This window comes from Artemia franciscana, chromosome 19 (assembly GCF_032884065.1).
Source record: "Artemia franciscana chromosome 19, ASM3288406v1, whole genome shotgun sequence".
Taxonomy (NCBI): Eukaryota; Metazoa; Arthropoda; class Branchiopoda; order Anostraca; family Artemiidae; genus Artemia; species Artemia franciscana.
In genome coordinates, this window is record NC_088881.1 from 27045897 (window position 1) to 27066402 (window position 20506).

At 31.5% G+C, this 20506-nt stretch overlaps 1 long non-coding RNA gene across 9 annotated transcripts in view; it reads right to left on the reverse strand.

Annotated features, from left to right (window-relative positions):
• The window catches only part of LOC136039501 (uncharacterized), a 137043-nt gene that overhangs the window by 52027 nt on the left and 64510 nt on the right, over positions 1-20506 (reverse strand). For all 9 annotated transcript variants that reach the window (XR_010620464.1, XR_010620469.1, XR_010620470.1 and 6 more), the window contains one exon: positions 9517-10316. This is a non-coding gene — a long non-coding RNA (uncharacterized LOC136039501). The remainder of the gene's footprint in view (positions 1-9516; positions 10317-20506) is intronic.

Consider the following 20506-nt stretch of genomic DNA (forward strand, 5'->3'; position numbering starts at 1 on the left):
CATTGGTAAAAAATACACGTAACTTACGAATTAATTTACGTAACGAACTTCTATATTCGTATGTTTTTATTGAGTATATGAGGGGGTTCAACCCTAGTCGATACCTCGCTCTTTACACTAAAGCTTAAATTTTGTCCCAATTCCTTAAGAATGACCTCTGAATCACAAAGGCCATAGAATAAATAGTTAAATTACTAAAAATACTTTAGCGTAAAGAGTGAGGTATAACGAGGAGGTAAACCCCTCATAGGCGTAATAATTTTTGTTTGTTTAAGTTTTAATAGTGCTCCTTACTTTCAGAAGAAAAAAACTATTCATATCTATTTTTTCATTGTTTTTTCAAATAATGCTAGAACATCCTGCGCCCCCTTCATTTAAATTCTCTTCCCCCATGAGAAGTTTCTCCATGGAAATATCCTCCAACGTAACCCCCCATTAACTCTCCCCCTAAACCAAAAAAATCCCCCTGACAACGTCTGTACACTTCCCAGTAACCATTACTATAAGCAAACACAGGTCAAAGTTTGTTACTTGCAGCCCCTCCCACGGGGACTGCGAGGGAGTAAGTCGTCCCTAAAGACATAGTTATTAGGTTTTTCGACACTGGTGAATAAAACGACTATCTCAGACTTATGATCCGGTGACTAGACAGACTAGACAAAATAGACTAGAATAGAGTAGATAGACTAGACTGGAAAGACTAGACAGACTGAACAGACCAGGAACGACGGACAAGACTAGACAGACTAAACAGATAGATGGACTAGACAGACATACAGGACAGACCAGACAGATTATCAAACTTTCCTGCAAAATTGAGTCTCTGTATCCTTTTTGATGGTTATGGCAAGGCATTTGTTCAAACAAAAACAACAAAAAACATGTTTTCAACAATAACTGTGTCGAGGTTTGTGGCTTTCGTGCTTGTAGGGGAAAGTAGCTCAATTCTCATTTGTGATATTTTCTCCTGTTCCCGGTTTGTCTAGACTAATTTCTATACATTAAAGGTTTCAGTCTTTTATTTCCAGAAATTTCTGTTCGTTTTCAGCTGGGGAAATTAAATAAGAAATAAATAATTTTTCAGCTCTGAATAATTTTCACGCTAAAGTTTGACTCTCTTAACTCTACATTTTAAAACAGTAAAAAACGATAGCGTAAAGAGCGGGGCGTTGAGGAGGAAAAAACCCTTTCATAGACAGAGTAATTTTTGTTCGTTTAAACTTTTAATGTCGCTCCTTACTTTCATTTAAAAAAACTTGTTTTTTTTTTGTTTAATTTCTGGACGTTTTTTAATTAATGCATTTTTTATCTTGCCTCTCAACGCATAAATAATTAAAACAAAATTTGCATATTATTCTTTTTGGGGAAGGGGGCTAAATGGCTTTTTCATAGTTTTAATCGGAAGATTTTGAAAAAAAGGAGCGAGAGAAGAGGTCTAGCTGCCCTCCAATTTTTTGATTACTTAAAAAGGCAACTATAACTTTTAATTTCTTACGAACGTTTTCATAAGTAAAAAATATACGTAACTTACGAATTAACTTACGTAGCGAACTTCTATATTCGTATGTTTTTATTGCGTATATGAGGGGGCTCACCCCTTTTCGATACCTCGCTCTTTACACTAAAGCTCAAATGTTGTCCCAATTCCTTAAGAATGACCCCTGAATCACAAAGGCCGTAGAATAAATAGTTGAAATTGCTAAAAAATACTTTAGCGTAAAGAGCGAGTGAGGAGGTAAACCCCTCATATGCGTAATAACTTCTGTTCGTTAAAGTTTTAATGCTGCTCCTCACTTTCAGTAGGAATAAACTTTTCATATTCATTTTTTCATTGTTTTTTTTTTAAATAATGCTAGAAAATCCTGCGCCCCCTCCATTGAAAGTCTCTTCCCCAATAAAACATCCCTCCTTTGAAAGATCCTCCCACGTAACCCCCCTTCAAATCTCCGCCCAAACCAAAAGAATCCCCCTGAAAACGTCTGTACACTTCCCAGTAACCATTACTATATGTAAACACAGGTCAAAGTTTGTAACTTGCAGCCCCCCTTCCACGGCAAATTCAGGGGAGTAAGTCTTCTCCAAATACATAGTTATTAGGTTATTCGACTATGGTGAATAAAATGGCTATCTCAGAATTTTTATCCGGTAACTTTGGAGAAAAAATGAGCGTGGGAGGGGGCCTAGGTGCCCTCCAATTTTTTTGGTCACTTAAAAAGGGCAAGTCGTCCCCAAAGACATAGTTATTAGGTTATTCGACTATGGTGAATAAAACGGCTATGTCAGAATTTTGATCCGGTAACTTTGGGGAAAAAATTAGCGTGGGAGGGGACCTAGGTGCCCTCCAATTTTTTTGGTCACTTAAAAAGGGCACTAGAACTTTTATTTCCGTTAGAATGAGCCCTTTTGCAACATTCTAGGACCACTGAGTCGATACGATCACCCCTGGGAAAAAAAACAACAACAAAACAAAAACAACAACAAAACAAAAACAAATAACACGCATCCGTGATTTGTCTTCTGGCAAAAAATGCTAAATTCAAGATTTTTGTAGATAGGGGCTTGAAACTTCTACAGTAAGGTTCTCTGATGGTGTGATTTTCGTTAAGATCGTATAACTTTTAGGGAGTATTCCCTCCTATTTTCTAAAATGATGCAAATCTTCTCAGGCTCGTAACTTTTGACGAGTAAGACTAATCTTGATGAAAATTATATATTTCAATTTTTTTGAGTTTTGGTTACTATTGAGTCGGGTCGATCCTTACTACAGTTTGTTACCACAAACTGTTTGATATGAGTGATAGCGGCATGAATCCGGTAACTCTTATTAGAGATTATTATACGTAAACTATAGACAAATTTTAAAGCTTATAACCCTTTTCCTGTCTGTCGGGGAGTCAAGTTATCCTCAAAGACATAGTTATTGAACTTTTGAACTATACTAAACAACATGGCCATCTCAAAATTTTGACAGGGGGCTAGTGCCCTACAAAAGGGGCAATGAGCCCTCTCCCGACATTCTAGGACCATTGGCTTCTAGTTCATTGACCCTATCTCCATAAAATAAACTGTATTATTTCTAAATCATTTAAATTAAATACTCTTTTCAAACGTTGTATTTTATTTTAAGAAAAATTCATCATAAAAATAATTGTTATAAAAAAAAAATCCGGAATAGACCTCTCTTTAAAGTAAAGACAAATTAAAAGTGTTATATGCAAACAAATCTGAACATAAGGAAAAAATAAACTCATTCACATATAAAAACACGAGATTGAAACGTGTCACGTGTTGAAAAATCATCATGTGATGTCACGTGAAAAAGACACGTGGTGAAAACGTGCCGCTTTCTTTGGCAATAACACCGAAAGATTTTGACCGTTGGGAACATTTCCAAAAAGACAAATTGCATCATCACCCTGTCCATAAAAAAAAGGTGTGTCTGAGAGAAGATCACAGGTGTCGCAGAATATAAACAAACATATGATTAAAATCAACTTATGGCTATGCAGCCAGAATAAATAGCTCAGTATAGAAAGGTTGAGTAATTTGATTGCTATGAAAAAATGATCAAACAATGAAAAAAAAACTCATAGAATTATTCAAATAATAGGTTAAAGTGAAAAAACGTAAATATAATGAATTACTGAATACTATATACATTTATAAGATAGTTTAACTATTTTACTTATATTGTAAACCAGATAAACTTTTAATTAAGACTGTTAACATGGCAACACTGTTGAAACTATGGCAGTGCCCTAAAAATTTCACAATAGCATATATATATATATATATATATATATATATATATATATATATATATATATATATATATATATATATATATATATATATATATATATATATATATATATATATATATATATATATATATATATATATATATATATATATATATATATATATTAGAAAATCAATGTTTTCAGATATAGAAATCAGTGTTGCTGTTCTTATTATAAATTGCTGCTCTGGGATACTTTCGCTCGTATTTTGACTCCCCTCCTCGTATATTTGGGAGAAGGGGGCTTCGGCCTCAACTCACAACTCAACACAAGGCTGTTCCTTACAGCAAAATATTCCTTCAGACTTCGGCAACCCCTTCTAATAAATACCAGATTAGTATTTTGGACTAACCAGATTAGTTTTCCGGAAAGATTGTCTTAGGCTACTGCGCTAAAACATTAAATGAAAACATACATTGAAAAATAAACTCGAATAAACTAAATACAATTCGTAAAAAGAATGTTTCACAGGCATAAATTTGAACCAAATTGCCAGTTTAAACAGTACTAGTTTCTCTCCGTACTAGTTTCTCTAGTTTCAACAATCTAATTCAATAGCTGAATTTATTTCAAATTAATCAAACTACACTAGTAAGACATGATATTATGTAAAAATATATATATGTAAAAATGTTTTGTAATGAAAAAAAAATATTCGAAGCAGATGAATCAGGTCGTAAAATGTTGCGCAATAGATGTTCGTGGGCGGAGAAAATCGTCTCTATAAAATAGAAAAATAGAAAATCGTCCATAAAATAGAAAAATAGAAAATCGTCTCTATAAAATAGAAAAATAGAATATCGTTTCTATAAAATAGAAAAATAGAAAATCGTCTCTATAAAATAGAAAAATAGAAAATCGTCTCTATAAAATAGAAAAATAGAAAATCGTCTCTATAAAATAGAAAAATAGAAAATCGTCTCTATAAAATAGAAAAATAGAAAATCATCTCTATAAAATAGAAAAATAGAAAATCGTCTCTATAAAATAGAAAAATAGAAAATCGCCTCTATAAAATAGAAAAATAGAAAATCGTCTCTATAAAATAGAAAAACAGAAAATTGTCTCTATAAAATAGAAAAATAGAAAATCGTCTCTATAAAATAGAAAAATAGAAAATCGTCTCTATAAAATAGAACAATAGAAAATCGTCTCTATAAAATAGAAAAATAAAAAATTTTCTCTATAAAATAGAAAAATATAAAATCGTCTCTATAAAATAGAAAAATAGAAAATCGTCTCTATAAAATAGAAAAATAGAAAATCGTCTCTATAAAATAAAAAAATAGAAAATCGTCTCTATAAAATAGAAAAATAGAAAATCGTCTCTATAAAATAGAAAAATAGAAAATCGTCTCTATAAAATAAAAAAAAAGAAAATCGTCTCTATAAAATAGAAAAATAGAAAATCGTCTCTATACAATAGAAAAATAGAAAATCGTCTCTATAAAATAGAAAAATAGAAAATCGTCTCTATAACATAGAAAAATAGAAAATCGTCTCTATAAAAAAGAAAAATAGAAAATCGTCTCTATAAAATGTATATAGTCTTAAGTAAACCATTAACTACATTTACTTTTTTATTATTTTGCCCTATTGTCTGAATAATTCTATGCAATTTTTTCATTGTTTAATCATTTTTTCATAGCCATCAATGAGTTTATTATTTCCTTATATTCAAATTTGTTTTGCATACAAAACACTTAATTTGTTTTGTACTTTAAAGAGGTTCTAAAAAAATAGGACTAAATAAATAAAATAAACTGCCGAAATAGATAAATAAATACAATGCGCAAAAAGAATGTTCTCTGGTATTTATTTGAGCCTAATTGTCGGGTTGAACCATGCTGATTTTTTGGTTTCAGCCATATATTTTGATGGCTGAATATATATAGATTAAGAATATAGAATTGAATAGATTTTAATTACAACCATAATTAAAATAACGCTGTTACATGAGGCTCTTACAGTCAAGAAACACAGACGAATTGGGCTGTACAACCGGAACACGGTTGTACACACCGGAAACGGAACATGCATGCAACATGAACATGAACATAGCGATTGTAAAATCCCAAGATCATACGTCATCGGTTCTCTCTGCATTGATTGGTGCAAATATGTAGGAGCTATGCGGTTTGTGTATATAAAGAAATGAATTCGTCAAAACCTTCTAGATGTGAAACTAACTTACACCAAGCAACAACACAAAGCTTTTGAATTTAAAGTTTTAATATTTCTTGAAACGATGCATAGGAAAGTCTTTGAAATGTCGGAAGCACGAAGCTGTACAAGTCAGAAGGAGCAAGATTTTTTGTATAAGAATATCTTAGCCATGTCGGAAAGAACTAGCTATACTGAAGAAAAGAAGTCACTAGCTCCAAGAAGAAATATGGGCTTATCAAGAACCTCTCTATTAGAAGGAAAAAACACAATTTTGATGAAAGGGAAGTATAAGTCAATGGCAAAAAGCATGTTAGCAAGGAAAACATTATACAGTGAAAAAAATGTGCAGAAGCAAACTAAAGAAAGGAAAATTCTTGGAGTGGCGAAGGAAAACAGGGCAAAGTTTTCGATTACAAAGGTATGCAAAGAAGTACTGACAAAAACGGAAATAACACGGATTGTAACGACGAAAGTTGAAAAGAGGAAAGACATGGAAATTGAGGATACAAAAAAAGTGGATTTATCGACCTTAAAGCGAGAAATGGAAGTAATAGACGCTGAGATTCGCCATGCACAACATGATGTTGAAACGCTTGAGGTGGAATTACAGAAGTTTTTAGTTCAAAAAGAAATTGATCAACTTCAAAGAATTTTGGAGAGGTATTGATTACATAGTTTTGGAGATTCTATGCCATGGTGGCCTAAATTCTGGTCAACTTTAATTAAATTTACAGGATTACAGTTTCAAAAATTCTTGTTTTCTAGATAGCAAAATTTTGTATTCCTTAAGCTAGTTTTTAAATTCTGTGTATGCTTGTTTTTATGAATATGTTTGTCATTTTTAAAGATATTCTTTTTGCCTTACTTTGGATACATAGAGAAAAAGAATATCTTGCCCGATATATTTTTTGGCAAAGAAAATAGTAATTTTAGCAAAACCAGGCGACAATGAGTGAAGGTGGCCCCTTCATGAGACCCCTGTCGGCTGAGCAGATAATACTCACTTCAAAGTAAGTGAGGGGGACCTGGGAGCTAGCTAAAACTACCTGAATATAGAATTCAATAGTTCAAAAACAAAGTTTTGCATTTTAGATATAATAATCCTAATTACACTTCTAATGAAAAGCGAAATCACCAATGCAATAGCACAAACACACACCACACAACGAACATATAAAATATAAACCCTAATAAATAATATATAATAAATAATATATAAAATATAATAAATAGTGAATAAAAACAAAACAGAAGGAGAGAGGATGACTGTTTTCTTACTTTAGTAATTAATATAGATAAATACTTGAACGAAGCCTTAACCTACTCATCCAGGGTGAACAACTAGAAGGAGTAAGGGCAGAGAAGGACCTAGGAGTAGTAACTGATAATGAATTGAAATTTCATAGCCATATGCTGACACAGGTTGCTGATGCTAACATAGCCCTTGCGTTTATTTCATCTCAAGAAAACCTTTTAAGGTTTTATTAAATTCTACACTTTTAAGAGAAAAATAAGTCTCAGAACGGTGTAAAATGCGAGACAAAAATGTTCTCATTTTTTTTAAACGTGTCTTTTTTAAAACTTAGCCTCTTAGATTTTTTAAGGTCATGTCACGGGATCCAATAGAATATATTTAAGATTAAAAAAATCGATTTCTTCGGTGAAACAAACAAAAATATTGTAAAAAATTAAGCCGGCGTTAGAAGTTTCAGAGTAATTTAGATCTTTCTCTAGGTATATCCTATGATTGATCCCCCATGAGTAAGGGAGGTGCGGAATTTCATCTCCTGAGTTTATTTTTTGAGCACTTGTACCTAAAAAAAGATGAAATAATCTGTAATTAATTTGTATATTGGATGTACTGTCCTTACTGTTGTTCGCACTTACTTGCATAGCTCTGTAACGAATCAGGATTTGACTTGATAAAAATTAAATTAAAAAACAAAAATAGTTTCTCCAACTGAAGATAAAGAGCAGCAATAAAACTTAAAACGACCAAATGTACTTCGTATATGAGGGGGAGGGGGCTGTCCCTACCTATATCCTTGATTTTTACGCAAAAGTCTCGATGTTTTCTAGAAATATCTCATTAAAATTCGAAGGTCCTTTTGCTTGAGCATTATTTCTTAAAGAATTTTGACGAAAAGTCAAACTCTAGCGTAAAATGCGAGAAAGAACGGAATAATCCATTCTGTATTCCTCATGTATGGAATAATTTCTAATCGTTTTTACTTTTAATCTTACCTCCTTACTTTCATTCAAAAAACTTAGTTTTTTTATTTCTAACAGTTTTTCAAACCATTCCAGGAAATCACCTCCTCCACCGTAAAAAATTTACCCCCGGAAACGCATTCTCCTCATATTGAACCAATGGGCAAATTACGTAGCTTACAAGCCTTTTTCCAAGGACTATCAGGGTCCATATAATTTCCAAAGGCATTGTTACTGGTCCTTTCAACTATGCTGAGCCAAATGGCTATCTAAAACATTTGATACGGTGCCTTTGGAGGAAAAAGGGGCGTGGGAAGGAGGCTAGTTGCCATTAAATACATTTTGTCACTTAAAAAGGAAAATGATTTTTTTTTCAATTTAAATGAGCCCTCTCCCAATCTTCTAGGATCACAAGTTCGATTTGAGCTGTAATCCTGTATCGATCGAAATGCAGAAAAATTAAATATTTATTTTTTCTTTTCCTGTTTTTTTCTTCTTTTTCTTTTCCTGTTCTTTTCTTTTTTTCTTTTCCTTTTCTTTTCTTTAATTTTTTTATTTTCCTATCCTTTTTCGTATTGTTTTTATTTGTATGTGTATTGAGGTTGTAAGCCCAATAAGCTCTGCTTCAGGGCATTAAAGCTATTTTGCCTTAATATTTATGGTTTTGATAGTTGAGTGGACCTCAAGTGGAGCCAGGATGTTGGTTTAGTTTTAGGCGATACTGCTCAAGTGGTTTTAGTTTCTTTTTGTTTTGACTTTTTGAGCTGTAATCCTGTATCGATCGAAATGCAGAAAAATTAAATATTTATTTTTTTCCTGTTTTTTCTTTTTTTTCTTTTCCTGTCCTTTTCTTTTTTTCTTTTCCTTTTCTTTTCTTCGTCAGTTTTTTTTACACGTCAGTGCTGTTTTTGGGAGGGAGGTTCTTTAGATTAACCAGATACAAAGACCAATGAGGGGAGGACCACAGGTCTAGGTATATCCTGATCAAAGCATATTTTAAAGTATTACAGTTTAACCTAGACGAACCTAATTATTTGACCTTGTTTGTTTATGATTAGGCCTATAGCTTACTATACTGTATAAGTGTTAAGAAATGATTAAGTAGTGCATACTTACCGTTTTGATGGAACAGAATAAATAAAATAATATAAATAATATTTATAACATTATATATATATATATATATATATATATATATATATATATATATATATATATATATATATATATATATATATATATATATAAAAATTAATGATATAAATTAATATAAAATGTTAGTAATGTTAATAATTAATAATGAAATAATTCAAGATAAATGAACAAAAAAAATTACCTCAGGCGATAGTTTGCCGAGCTTGATTGTTGGCTTCATAATTCCAATATCCTTAGTCTTTTGGCAGTTTAATCCAGAAATCATTTGTTTTACACTCTTCACACTAGATTTTTCATCCTCTACAATTTTCACAACTCTATCACCATCAACAACTACTTTGCCAGATTTCTCTATCAGGATTTCTTCAACCAAAATAGAACACCACTATCACTATCTACGTTATTTTCGTGAGGTTTATCCTTTGTCCTTTTGAAGTTTATTTTTTGATTTGTATTTTTTGTATTTTTTTTAGGCCCTTTATCAGGTGTTTTTTTGGTCATTTAAAATTGGGATTTGATCACTAGCACTGTACACAACAGGTTTTTGAACTTCTTCAACTTAGTTTTCCTCATTCGCTTCACGAGTCAAAGATATTTTAGAACTACATTCAACTGAAGGAGGCTAGGGTAGCACCAGTTCAAAAGAAGGCTCATTCACTGCTGTCAAAGTTTGTGACTGAGGCACGTGACCATCCATTTAATTGACATTTACCTTCTGACATATGGCATCTTACATTTTCACATTGTTTTGTACAACCGGCACTGGTGAGCCAACAATACTTGGATTCACAATTGAAAGATATTTGTTTGAAATCTGCTCATGTATTTGTGCTGGGAGCGTTGACTCTGAGATCGATGAATGGTAGTTTTTGACATCGGACTTTTCCGTGAAGTCCCTACACTCAAAGTAACAGAGGCAGGATATTGTGGCGAAGGGCCTGGAGACTGCACTGGGGCATAAGAGCTCACTTGCTTGATTATCTAGAAGTTCAAGTTAAATAATTCAAAACAAAAATAAAGAAACAAAAGAAAAAATAACTTAACAAAGAAAATACTAATTAGCTTCATTGGACGTTGCACTTTGATCTAGAATGATGTTCCTGAGAAGTTATCCCAAAAAGTTTTTCTGTTAGCTCTTTCAAAAGAAGGTTCATTAATAGACTAGAACCTTGATAAAGGACTAGTGACAAATATCTGACAATACATTGGACCACAAATCTAAGAATAAAAAAATCATATACTATCCATACTAAAATAAAAAAAGGAATTATATAACACTATTAAAAGAGGAGCTGTGCAAAATATTTTTGCTGATTTATGAGCTGGATAATTTTGCTCATATTATTACCCTTGGATAGACAGACTTAATTTTGCTGATATGAGTATCTTAAGAATAAATTGTACAAAATATCTAGGAGTTTTAATTGATGAATGTCTTAGTTTTAGAGAGCACATAGATTCGCTTTCTTAAATTAGTCTAGGTTCGCTTAGTTGAAGTACATTTTCCCAAGAGATATTTTTAGAACACTGTATTATTCCTTAATTCATCCTTATCTGCTGTATTTTTGTACCGTTTGGGGTAGTACATTTCCTTCTCATCTCCATCATATTCGAGTTTGGCAGAATGAAGCGCTTCGAGTGTTATGTGGTGTTGGTTTTAAAGACTCGGTACGAAAGAGGTATATAGATTGTAAAATCTTGCCTTTAACAGGACTTATTACTTTTTATCAAAGCATGTTTATATATAAATATTTTCAAAATTGTTTACCAATATGTTTTAAAAGTACGTTTGAATTAAGAAGTGATATTCATACACATTTTACGAAGAAGTCCAATACAATTCGTCGTTCGCTTCCTATTACCTGTAGATCACAATTTTCTATTCGGCATCTAAGACCCCATGCATGAAATTGTTTACCTATGACTTTAATAAACATTGATAATTTTCGTTAATTTCGGTGGGAATTAAAGCTATTTTGCCTTAATATTTATGGTTTTGATAGTTGAGTGGACCTCAAGTGGAGCCAGGATGTTGGTTTAGTTTTAGGCGATACTGGTCAAGTGGTTTTAGTTTCTTTTTGTTTTGACTTTTTGAGCTGTAATCCTGTATCGATCGAAATGCAGAAAAATTAAATATTTATTTTTTCTTTTCCTGTTCTTTTCTTTTTTTCTTTTCCTTTTCTTTTGTTTAATTTTTTTATTTTCCTATCCTTTTTCGTATTGTTTTTATTTGTATGTGTATTGGGGTTGTAAGCCCAATAAGCTCTGCTTCAGGGCATTTGCTTGTTTTGTTTTGTTTATTAATGTTAATAAACCCGTCTTTCTCTCAACCATACTCAGCATATCAGAAAACCATGCTGCAGCGATTTCAAGTCCCTAACTATAAAACGCAAAGTTACGTATTTTGTATATAATCATGGAGGCATTTGTATGTTTGTTTGTCGGTGCTGTTGTTGTTTTGTTTTTTTGCCCTTCCAAATATAACAATATCAACCAATGACCCTGAAATAACAAGAGAAGGCTCATCCAAACCGAGACTTTACGTTCTAGTACATTTTACAAGTAGAAAAAAGGTTGTTTCTAAGCAAAGTGACAATTCCTGTCATTTGTGCTGCGAATCTGTTTCAAACGCCACAACGCTGTATGTTGCAGTAGAACCAACAGAGCTTATTGAAAACGTACACGCAAAAACACGGCGAAATTTACGATAATAGTTAGTTAACATATTTTAATTACATATATTAATAAAGTTTTTAATTGTTCTAAAAAGTAGAATTGTGGCAAAGAGTCAAACTTTAGAGTAAAGAGCGAGAGGTTGCGGAGGGGACAACCCATTTCATATAAGAAGTAATTTCTGTTCGTTTTAAGTTTTAATGTCGCTCCTTACTTTCAGTTAAAAAAACTAGTTTTTTTGTTTAATTTCTGAACAATGAAATTTGCATACTAATTATTATTATTTTTTTTCTTTGACTAAATGGCTTTCTCTTAGTTTTGATCAGACGATTTTGAGAAATAAAGGGTGAGGAAGGAGGCCTAGTTAACCTCCTATTTTTCGGTTACTTAAAAAGGCAACTAGAACTTTTAATTTTTAACAAACGTTTTTATTAGTAAAAATATACGTAACTTAAGAATTAACTTACACAACAAACTTTTATGTTCTTATATCTTTATTGTGTATATGAGGGGGGTTGTCTCCTCGTTAATATCTCGCTCTTTACCATAAATCTTAAGTTTTGTCCCAATTCTTTAAGAATGATTCCTGAATCAGAAAGGCTGTAGAATAAATAGTTGAAATTACTAAAAATACTTTAGCATAAAGAGCGAGGTATTTATCTCCTCCTAAATACATCGCTCTTTAAGCTAAAGTATTTTTAGAACCCCTCATATGCGTAATAATCTCTGTTCGTTTTAAGTTTTAACGCTTACTTTAGTTTTACCTTACTTTCAACTGAAAAAACTTTCTCGTGATTATTTTTTCATTGTTTTTTTAGTAATGTTAGAAAATCCCGTGCCCTTTTCATTGAATTTCTCTTCCCCCAAGAGATTTTCCTCCAAGGAAAGATCCTCCCACATATCCCTCTCCCCTCAACCCCACCCCAAACCAAAAAAATCCCCCTGAAGATGTCTGTACACTTCCCAATAACCATTTCTGTATGTAAACACTGGTCAAAGTTTGTAACTTGCAACCCCTCCCCCAGGGACTGTGGGGGATTAATTCATCTCCAAAGACATAGTTATTATGGTTTTTGACTATGCAGAACAAAATGGCTATCTCAAAATTTTGATCCATTGACTTTGGGAAAAAAATGAGCGTGGTAGGGGGCCTAGATGCCCTCCAATTTTTTTGGTCACTTAAAAAGGACACTAGAACTTTTCATTTCCGTTAGAACGAGCCCTCTTGCGAAATTCTAGGACCAATTGGTCGATACGATGACCCCTAAAAAAAAAAAAAAGCACTCATGATGTGTCTTCTGGCAAAAAAAATATGAAATTCCACATTTTTGTAGATAGGAGCTTGAAATTATAGCTGTAGGGTTCTCTTATACTCTAAATGCGATGGTGTGATTTTCGTTAAGATTCTGTGACTTTTAGGGGGTGTTTTCCCCTGTTTTCCAAAATAAGGCAAATTTTCTCAGGCTCGTAACTTTTGATGACAAAAACTAAATTTGATGAAACTTATATATTTAAATCAGCATGAAAATTCGATTCTTTCGATGTATCTTTTTAGCAACAAAATTGAGCCGGGTCGCTTCTTACTACAGTTCATTACCACTCACTGTTTGATAGCAATATGCCATTCACTTGTAGTATTCGGTATAGAACATTTTTCTAGACAGCTCAAATCCTATCCTCAAAAAATCTTCATATATATGGGTGTTGTTTTGTCCTTGTAAGTAAAAACATGTTATTAATAACGCCCATATTCCGTTAGTTTTGTCTGATATTTACAATTTCATATTAAAAACGCATCGGCATATCGTTGCTTATTAATGGACATTGTACTGATTTCAAGGTCGTTGGATTGATGCTTGCGAAAAAGGCTTTTATATTTATCATTCGGATTTTTCTGCTCTGTAGTTTCTTTTTTCAGATGATAATGTCTATTAAACCTCTTTAAAAAATAAAAAATAAATTTGCCCTCCCAAATATAATCTTATCAACCAATGGCCCTGAAATAACAAGAGAAGGCTCATCCAAACCGAGACTTTCCGTCTTAGTACATTTTAGAAGTAGAAAAAAGGTTGTTTCTAAGCAAAGTGACGGTTCCAGTCATTTGTGCTGCGAATCTGTTTCAGGCGCCACAACGCTGTATGTTGCGGTAGAACCAACAGAGCTTATTGAAAACGTACACGCAAAAACACCACGAAATTTACGATAGTAGTTAGTTAAGATATTTTTTAAAGAAATAAAAAAGGGGGGAAATAAAATAAAAGAAAATGATAGAAACTAGGGTAATTTCAATAATTTTTCATAAATAATAATAATAAAAAAAAATAATTTTCAACATAAAATCAATGACAAGAAAAAAAAAAGCCAAACAAAAAAACAACAGAGAAGCCAGAAAAACCAGAAAAAACAAAACACGAAGCTGAAAGTGCAAAACAGAAGAAACAGAAATGAGACTGTGATCAAAAATTTAATTAAGAGCTTCCATTGAAGACGTTTTTAGTTGGCATAATTCTTATATGTTTAGCATGGTAATGTTATCTGTCTCAATGTTTATAATCATATTTTTATTCAATAGCCTCTGAAATCCTTTAAAAATTAACTTTACAGAAAATAAAACAACATTTATGAAAATTATACTCATTCTGATATAGCAATTTTTGATATTGCAATTTTGTACAATTAAATAGTAGCCTCAGATTCGTAGCTTATAAGCCTTTTAACGTTTGCAATGAAACAAATTAAAAACATCTGCAAAATACGTACTTAGTAAGTTTTGATTTATAGGGGTCTAACCATAATTCTGTAGGCTATGTTGGTTGACTTTCAATCTTTTTATTACTTCCTTGAACATACCTGTATAATCACAAGTCAAAATATTAACATCATATTTGTATAAAAAAAAGTTTAAGACTGAAAGGGGCGGTACCTGAAGGTGGAATAGAACAAAGAGCCACAATACAGCCCTATATTAAAATCAAATACCTTAATATCTTCAATATCGAACTGAAAGTTTTCTATAAAACTCTGCGAGGGCCTTTTAGGTATATAATTTGAAGTTTCAGGGATTTCTTTAGAAGTTTAATTTTATTCCAAAGTAAGCTGCAAAATCTACATCACAGTAATATAGTCAAAAATTCTTTAGGTAAAACTTAAAATTAAATATCCGGCAAAAGATTCTCCAGAAAAACTGTCATACCAGACATGGGCTGTACAACCTTAATAGCAACACGAGCGACGCAATTAAAAGGTTGGATTTCCCATCACACGGTTGTAATGCCGGTGTCAGAGCTGTTACGATTCTAACGCTGTATAATTGGTTAAACGTTCAAAAGTAGGCGGGGCCAACAGCATATAAATACTGCTATTCATTACTTGGTTTTATCAGTTGCAAAATAACTGTCAAACTGTAAACGTGTTTTAATTTGTGAGACATTAAAAGTCTTATATTTAAAAGATCAACAAGCTATTAGCTACAGAAATATCAAATCCTGTGTGGGTCTTAAGAAAATGGGAGCTCAACATAACCAGGCTAGTGCTAGTGCGGTTAGTGGACCATTGATAACTCTAGAAAAGGCTAAATTAAAATTGAAGAATATCCTAGTGAAACTCCTCAAACTAAGCAACGATCAAGCAGAAGGTGCCTCTAAAAATGTGTCAAGACTTGTTCAAGCTTTAATTGATCAAAAAATTCAACCTGACGAATTTACACAAAGAATCCAAAAGGAACTAAATTTGTCAGAGAATCGGAGCTTATCCCCCTTCCTTCAGAAAACACTTCCATACTTTCGGTATTCTTTGGCTACAGGTGAGATAAAAATTGATGGACTTGTTCCGCCATCTCTAAATTCAGCACCGGCTCTACCACCAGTTGTCCCAGCTAGTCCCATGTCCCCACTTGGCTCCGAAACGGTCGCAAATGCTCCAATGATCAGAGCCATTCAGCCTAACCAATTTCAAAGCCCCCAAACTCAAATAACTGTCCAAGCTCCTGTTGCTACCCAACATACAATTGGTGCACCACCTGAACTGCCTAGAACCCCAAATATACAAAACAGAATAGTCATCCCGAAAGAAAAGGTACCCTATAGGAATTTGGAAACTCCTAATCAGCTCAAAACAGTTAATAAAGGAATAGAAAGCCCTGTGTCCATGTGTAGTTTTGTCCAAAAGAGTATCATATCCAAAGAAAACAAATTCAGCTCGTCTCTTAATTCCTCGACTGTCATTAGTGGTGATGATGATATCAATGACGTGGCAACGATGGGTGGGGTCAATTTAGCAGAAGAATCTCAAAGACTCCTAGGTCCCACTAAATTAGTTGGAACTCAAATCCGATCAGTTAAAAACGAAGTATTTTTTCCTCCAACGCCATTACAAGGAAAAGTGCGGAAAGTCTTATCTCGATATCCTGGTATAGAAGAGATATCCCCAGATTTCATTACCCTGCTTAGTCACGCTGCTCAAGAACGACTAAAAAATATATTGGAACGCCTATCGGTTGTCACGGAACATAAAATGGAATTTATTAAGAACAAAGAAGATTATTATGTTGGTCACGATGTTAGAGCTCAAATTAAATTTCTCGAAGACTTAGAGAAAGCAAAAAGAAAAAAAAAGGAAGAAAACGAAAGGGAAACATTACTAAAGGCTGCCAAATCCAGATCTAGGACTGAAGACCCTGAACAGCAAGCAAAGCTAAGAGCCAAAGTTAAAGAGATGCAAAGGGTGGAGATGGAAGAGATGTGTCAAGCGGAAGCCAATCGTACAGCGTTACAAGCAATCGGCTCGAGAAAGAAGCCAAAATTGGAAACAGTAGCAACCAGAGTCGCTCAGATGCCTTATTCTCCAAGACTTAAGAGACCGACTGTTCGCGAAATGCTATTTATATTAGAGGAAGATAAAGAAACTTGTAGGTCATCATTGTTGTATAAAGCCTTTGTCAATTATAGAGAATAGAATTGAACGCAGTATTAGAAATTGTATGCTATGTTGGCCTAAATTCTTTTCAACATCAAAGAAATTTACAGGATTGCAGGTTTGGAAAATTCTTGTTTGCTACACATCAAAATTTTTATTTCTTAAGCAAGCTTTTTATTCTTTGTTGAAGGTGAGATTTAAAAAAAAAAAAAAAAAAAAAAAAAAAAAAAAAAAAAAAAAAAAAAAAAAAAAAAAAAAAAAAAAAAAAAAAAAAAAAAAATGCCCCTTAAAGATACGAGAGTATGCCTAGTGGACGCGTCCTCGTTCGCAAGGGGCGGACTAATGGTCTCCACGGGTAACCATTAGACTAAGTCCACAGGAAGAAATTTTTTTGTAAAATTTAAAAAGTAATTATAACAAACAACACATTTTACCTTTTTTTTTAAATGTAAAAAGCCAACTAAATAAACTATTCTTAAATAGCTTACTAAATTTGTAACACAGCTCCATCCACACTTCATATTATGGGTTCATAAAAGCACACTATTAAAATATGCCATGCTGAGATAAAGAACTTAACCAAAGAGAAGATAAATTAATACATATATATATATATATATATATATATATATATATATATATATATATATATATATATATATATATATATATATATATATATATATATATATTTATATATATATATATATCCATTATTAATAAAAATAATAATTATTACTGATTTTAAGAATCAAATTAAGATTAATAATTGATAATATCAATATTAATGTAAATATATATATATATATATAAATCCATTATTAATAAAAATAATAATTAATCCTGATTTTAAGAATCAAATTAAGATTAATAATTGATAATATACATATATATATATATCTATATTTATAAAAATAAGTTGTCTGTCTGTCTGTGGATGGATCAGGTGACGTCACCTGAAAAAACTGGATCAGGTGACGTCAAAACTGAAAAAACTAAAAAAAGGCAAAAACTACAAAAAAAACTAAAAACTAATAAAAAAAATAAAAAAGCTAAAAAACTAAAAAAACTAAAAAAAGGCAAAAACTACAAAAAAAACTAAAAACTAATAAAAAAGCTAAAAAACTAAAAAAACTAAAAAAAGGCAAAAACTACAAAAAAAACTAAAAACTAATAAAAAAAATAAAAAAGCTAAAAAACTAAAAAAACTAAAAAAACTAAAAAAAGGTAAAAAACTAAAAAAACTAAAAACTAAAAAAAACTAAAAAAAAAGGAAAAAACTGAAAAATAAGCTAAAATAAAGGTAAAAACCAATAAAAAACTAAAAAAAAAACTGAAAAAACTAAAAAAAGGCAAAAACTACAAAAAAAACTAAAAACTAATAAAAAAAGTAAAAAAGCTAAAAAACTAAAAAAACTAAAAAAAGGTAAAAAACTAAAAAAAATAAAAAATAAAAAAAAACTAAAAAAAGGAAAAAACTGAAAAATAAGCTAAAATAAAGGTAAAAACCAATAAAAAACTAAAAAGGAAAAAACTAAAAAAAAATTTCATCTAAAAAACTAAAAAAAACTAAAAAAGGTAAAAACTAAAAGAACTAAAAAAGAAAAAAATAAATGACGACACTCAAAGAGAAAGCGACCAGGACAAAAGGAATGTTCGATTAGCAATCAACAAAGCACCGGGACACAGGGAGTATAAATGACGACCAGGACATAAGTAAAAAAAAAAACTATCTATCTATATATATAAAAATAAGTTGTCTGTGGATCTGTGGATCGTGGATCAGGTGACGTCACCTGAAAAAACTGGATCAGGTGACGTCAAAACTGAAAAAACTAAAAAAAGGCAAAAACTACAAAAAAAAACTAAAAACTAATAAAAAAAAATAAAAAAGCAAACTAATAAAAAAGCTAAAAAACTAAAAAAACTAAAAAAAAGGCAAAAACTACAAAAAAAAAACTAAAAACTAATAAAAAAAATAAAAAAGCTAAAAAACTAAAAAAACTAAAAAAACTAAAAAAAGGTAAAAAACTAAAAAAACTAAAAACTAAAAAAAACTAAAAAAAAGGAAAAAACTGAAAAATAAGCTAAAATAAAGGTAAAAACCAATAAAAAACTAAAAAAAAAACTGAAAAAACTAAAAAAAAGGCAAAAACTACAAAAAAACTAAAAACTAATAAAAAAAGTAAAAAAGCTAAAAAACTAAAAAAACTAAAAAAACTAAAAAAAGGTAAAAAACTAAAAAAAAATAAAAAATAAAAAAAAACTAAAAAAAAAGGAAAAAACTGAAAAATAAGCTAACATAAAGGTAAAAACCAATAAAAAACTAAAAAAAACTAAAAAAGGTAAAAACTAAAAGAACTAAAAAAGAAAAAAATAAATGACGACACTCAAAGAGAAAGCGACCAGGACAAAAGGAATGTTCGATTAGCAATCAACAAAGCACCGGGACACAGGGAGTATAAATGACGACCAGGACATAAGTAAAAAAAAAAATTAACAAAACTAAAAAGAAGCTAAAAACTACAAAAAAACTAAAAAGAAAAAAAAACTAAAAACTAATAAAAAAACTAAAAAATCTAAAAATCTAAATAAACTAAAAAAGAAAAAAAAAGGAAAAAAATAAAGGAGAAAAACAAAACTAAAAAACGAATGTATATACAGACCGGTACACCGGGATACAAATGACGACCGGGACACAGGGAATATAAATGACGACCGGGACACAGGGACACAACTACAACGGGGACACCGGGGGAAACAGGGGGATATAAATGACGACCGGGACAAAAAAACTAAAAAGAAAAAAAAACTAAAAACTAATAAAAAAACTAAAAAATCTAAAAATCTAAATAAGCTAAAAAAGAAAAAAAAAGGAAAAAAATAAAGGAGAAAAACAAAACTAAAAAACGAATGTATATACAGACCGGGACACCGGGATACAAATGACGACCGGGACACAGGGAATATAAATGACGACCGGGACACAGGGACACAACTACAACGGGGACACCGGGGGAAACAGGGGGATGTAAATGACGACCGGGACACCGGGACAGGGAATGGTCGATTAGCAATCACCATCAACAAAGCTCAAGGGCAATCATTAGAATCATGAGGTATAGATCTGAATACAGATTGTTTTCCCATGGACCATTATATGTTGCATGTTCAAGAGTCGGTAAACCTGACAATCTATTTATATGCAAAGACAATGGGACAGCAAAGAATGTTGTATATTCGCAAGTTTTACGTAGTTAAAACCATATATATATATATATATATATATATATATATATATCTATCTATATTCACAGGTGGGACATAGGGACACAACTACAATGGCGCGTAACTATTATGGCGCGTAACGACTTACGCGCGCGGGGGGGCTTGGGGGGGGGGCGCGAAGCGCCCCCACCAACTAGGTGTTGGGGTGGCGCGAAGCGCCACCCCAACAGCTAGTATATATATATATATATATATATATATATATATATATATATATATATATATATATATATATATATATATATAAATCCATTATTAATAAAAATAATAATTAATACTGATTTTAAGAATCAAAT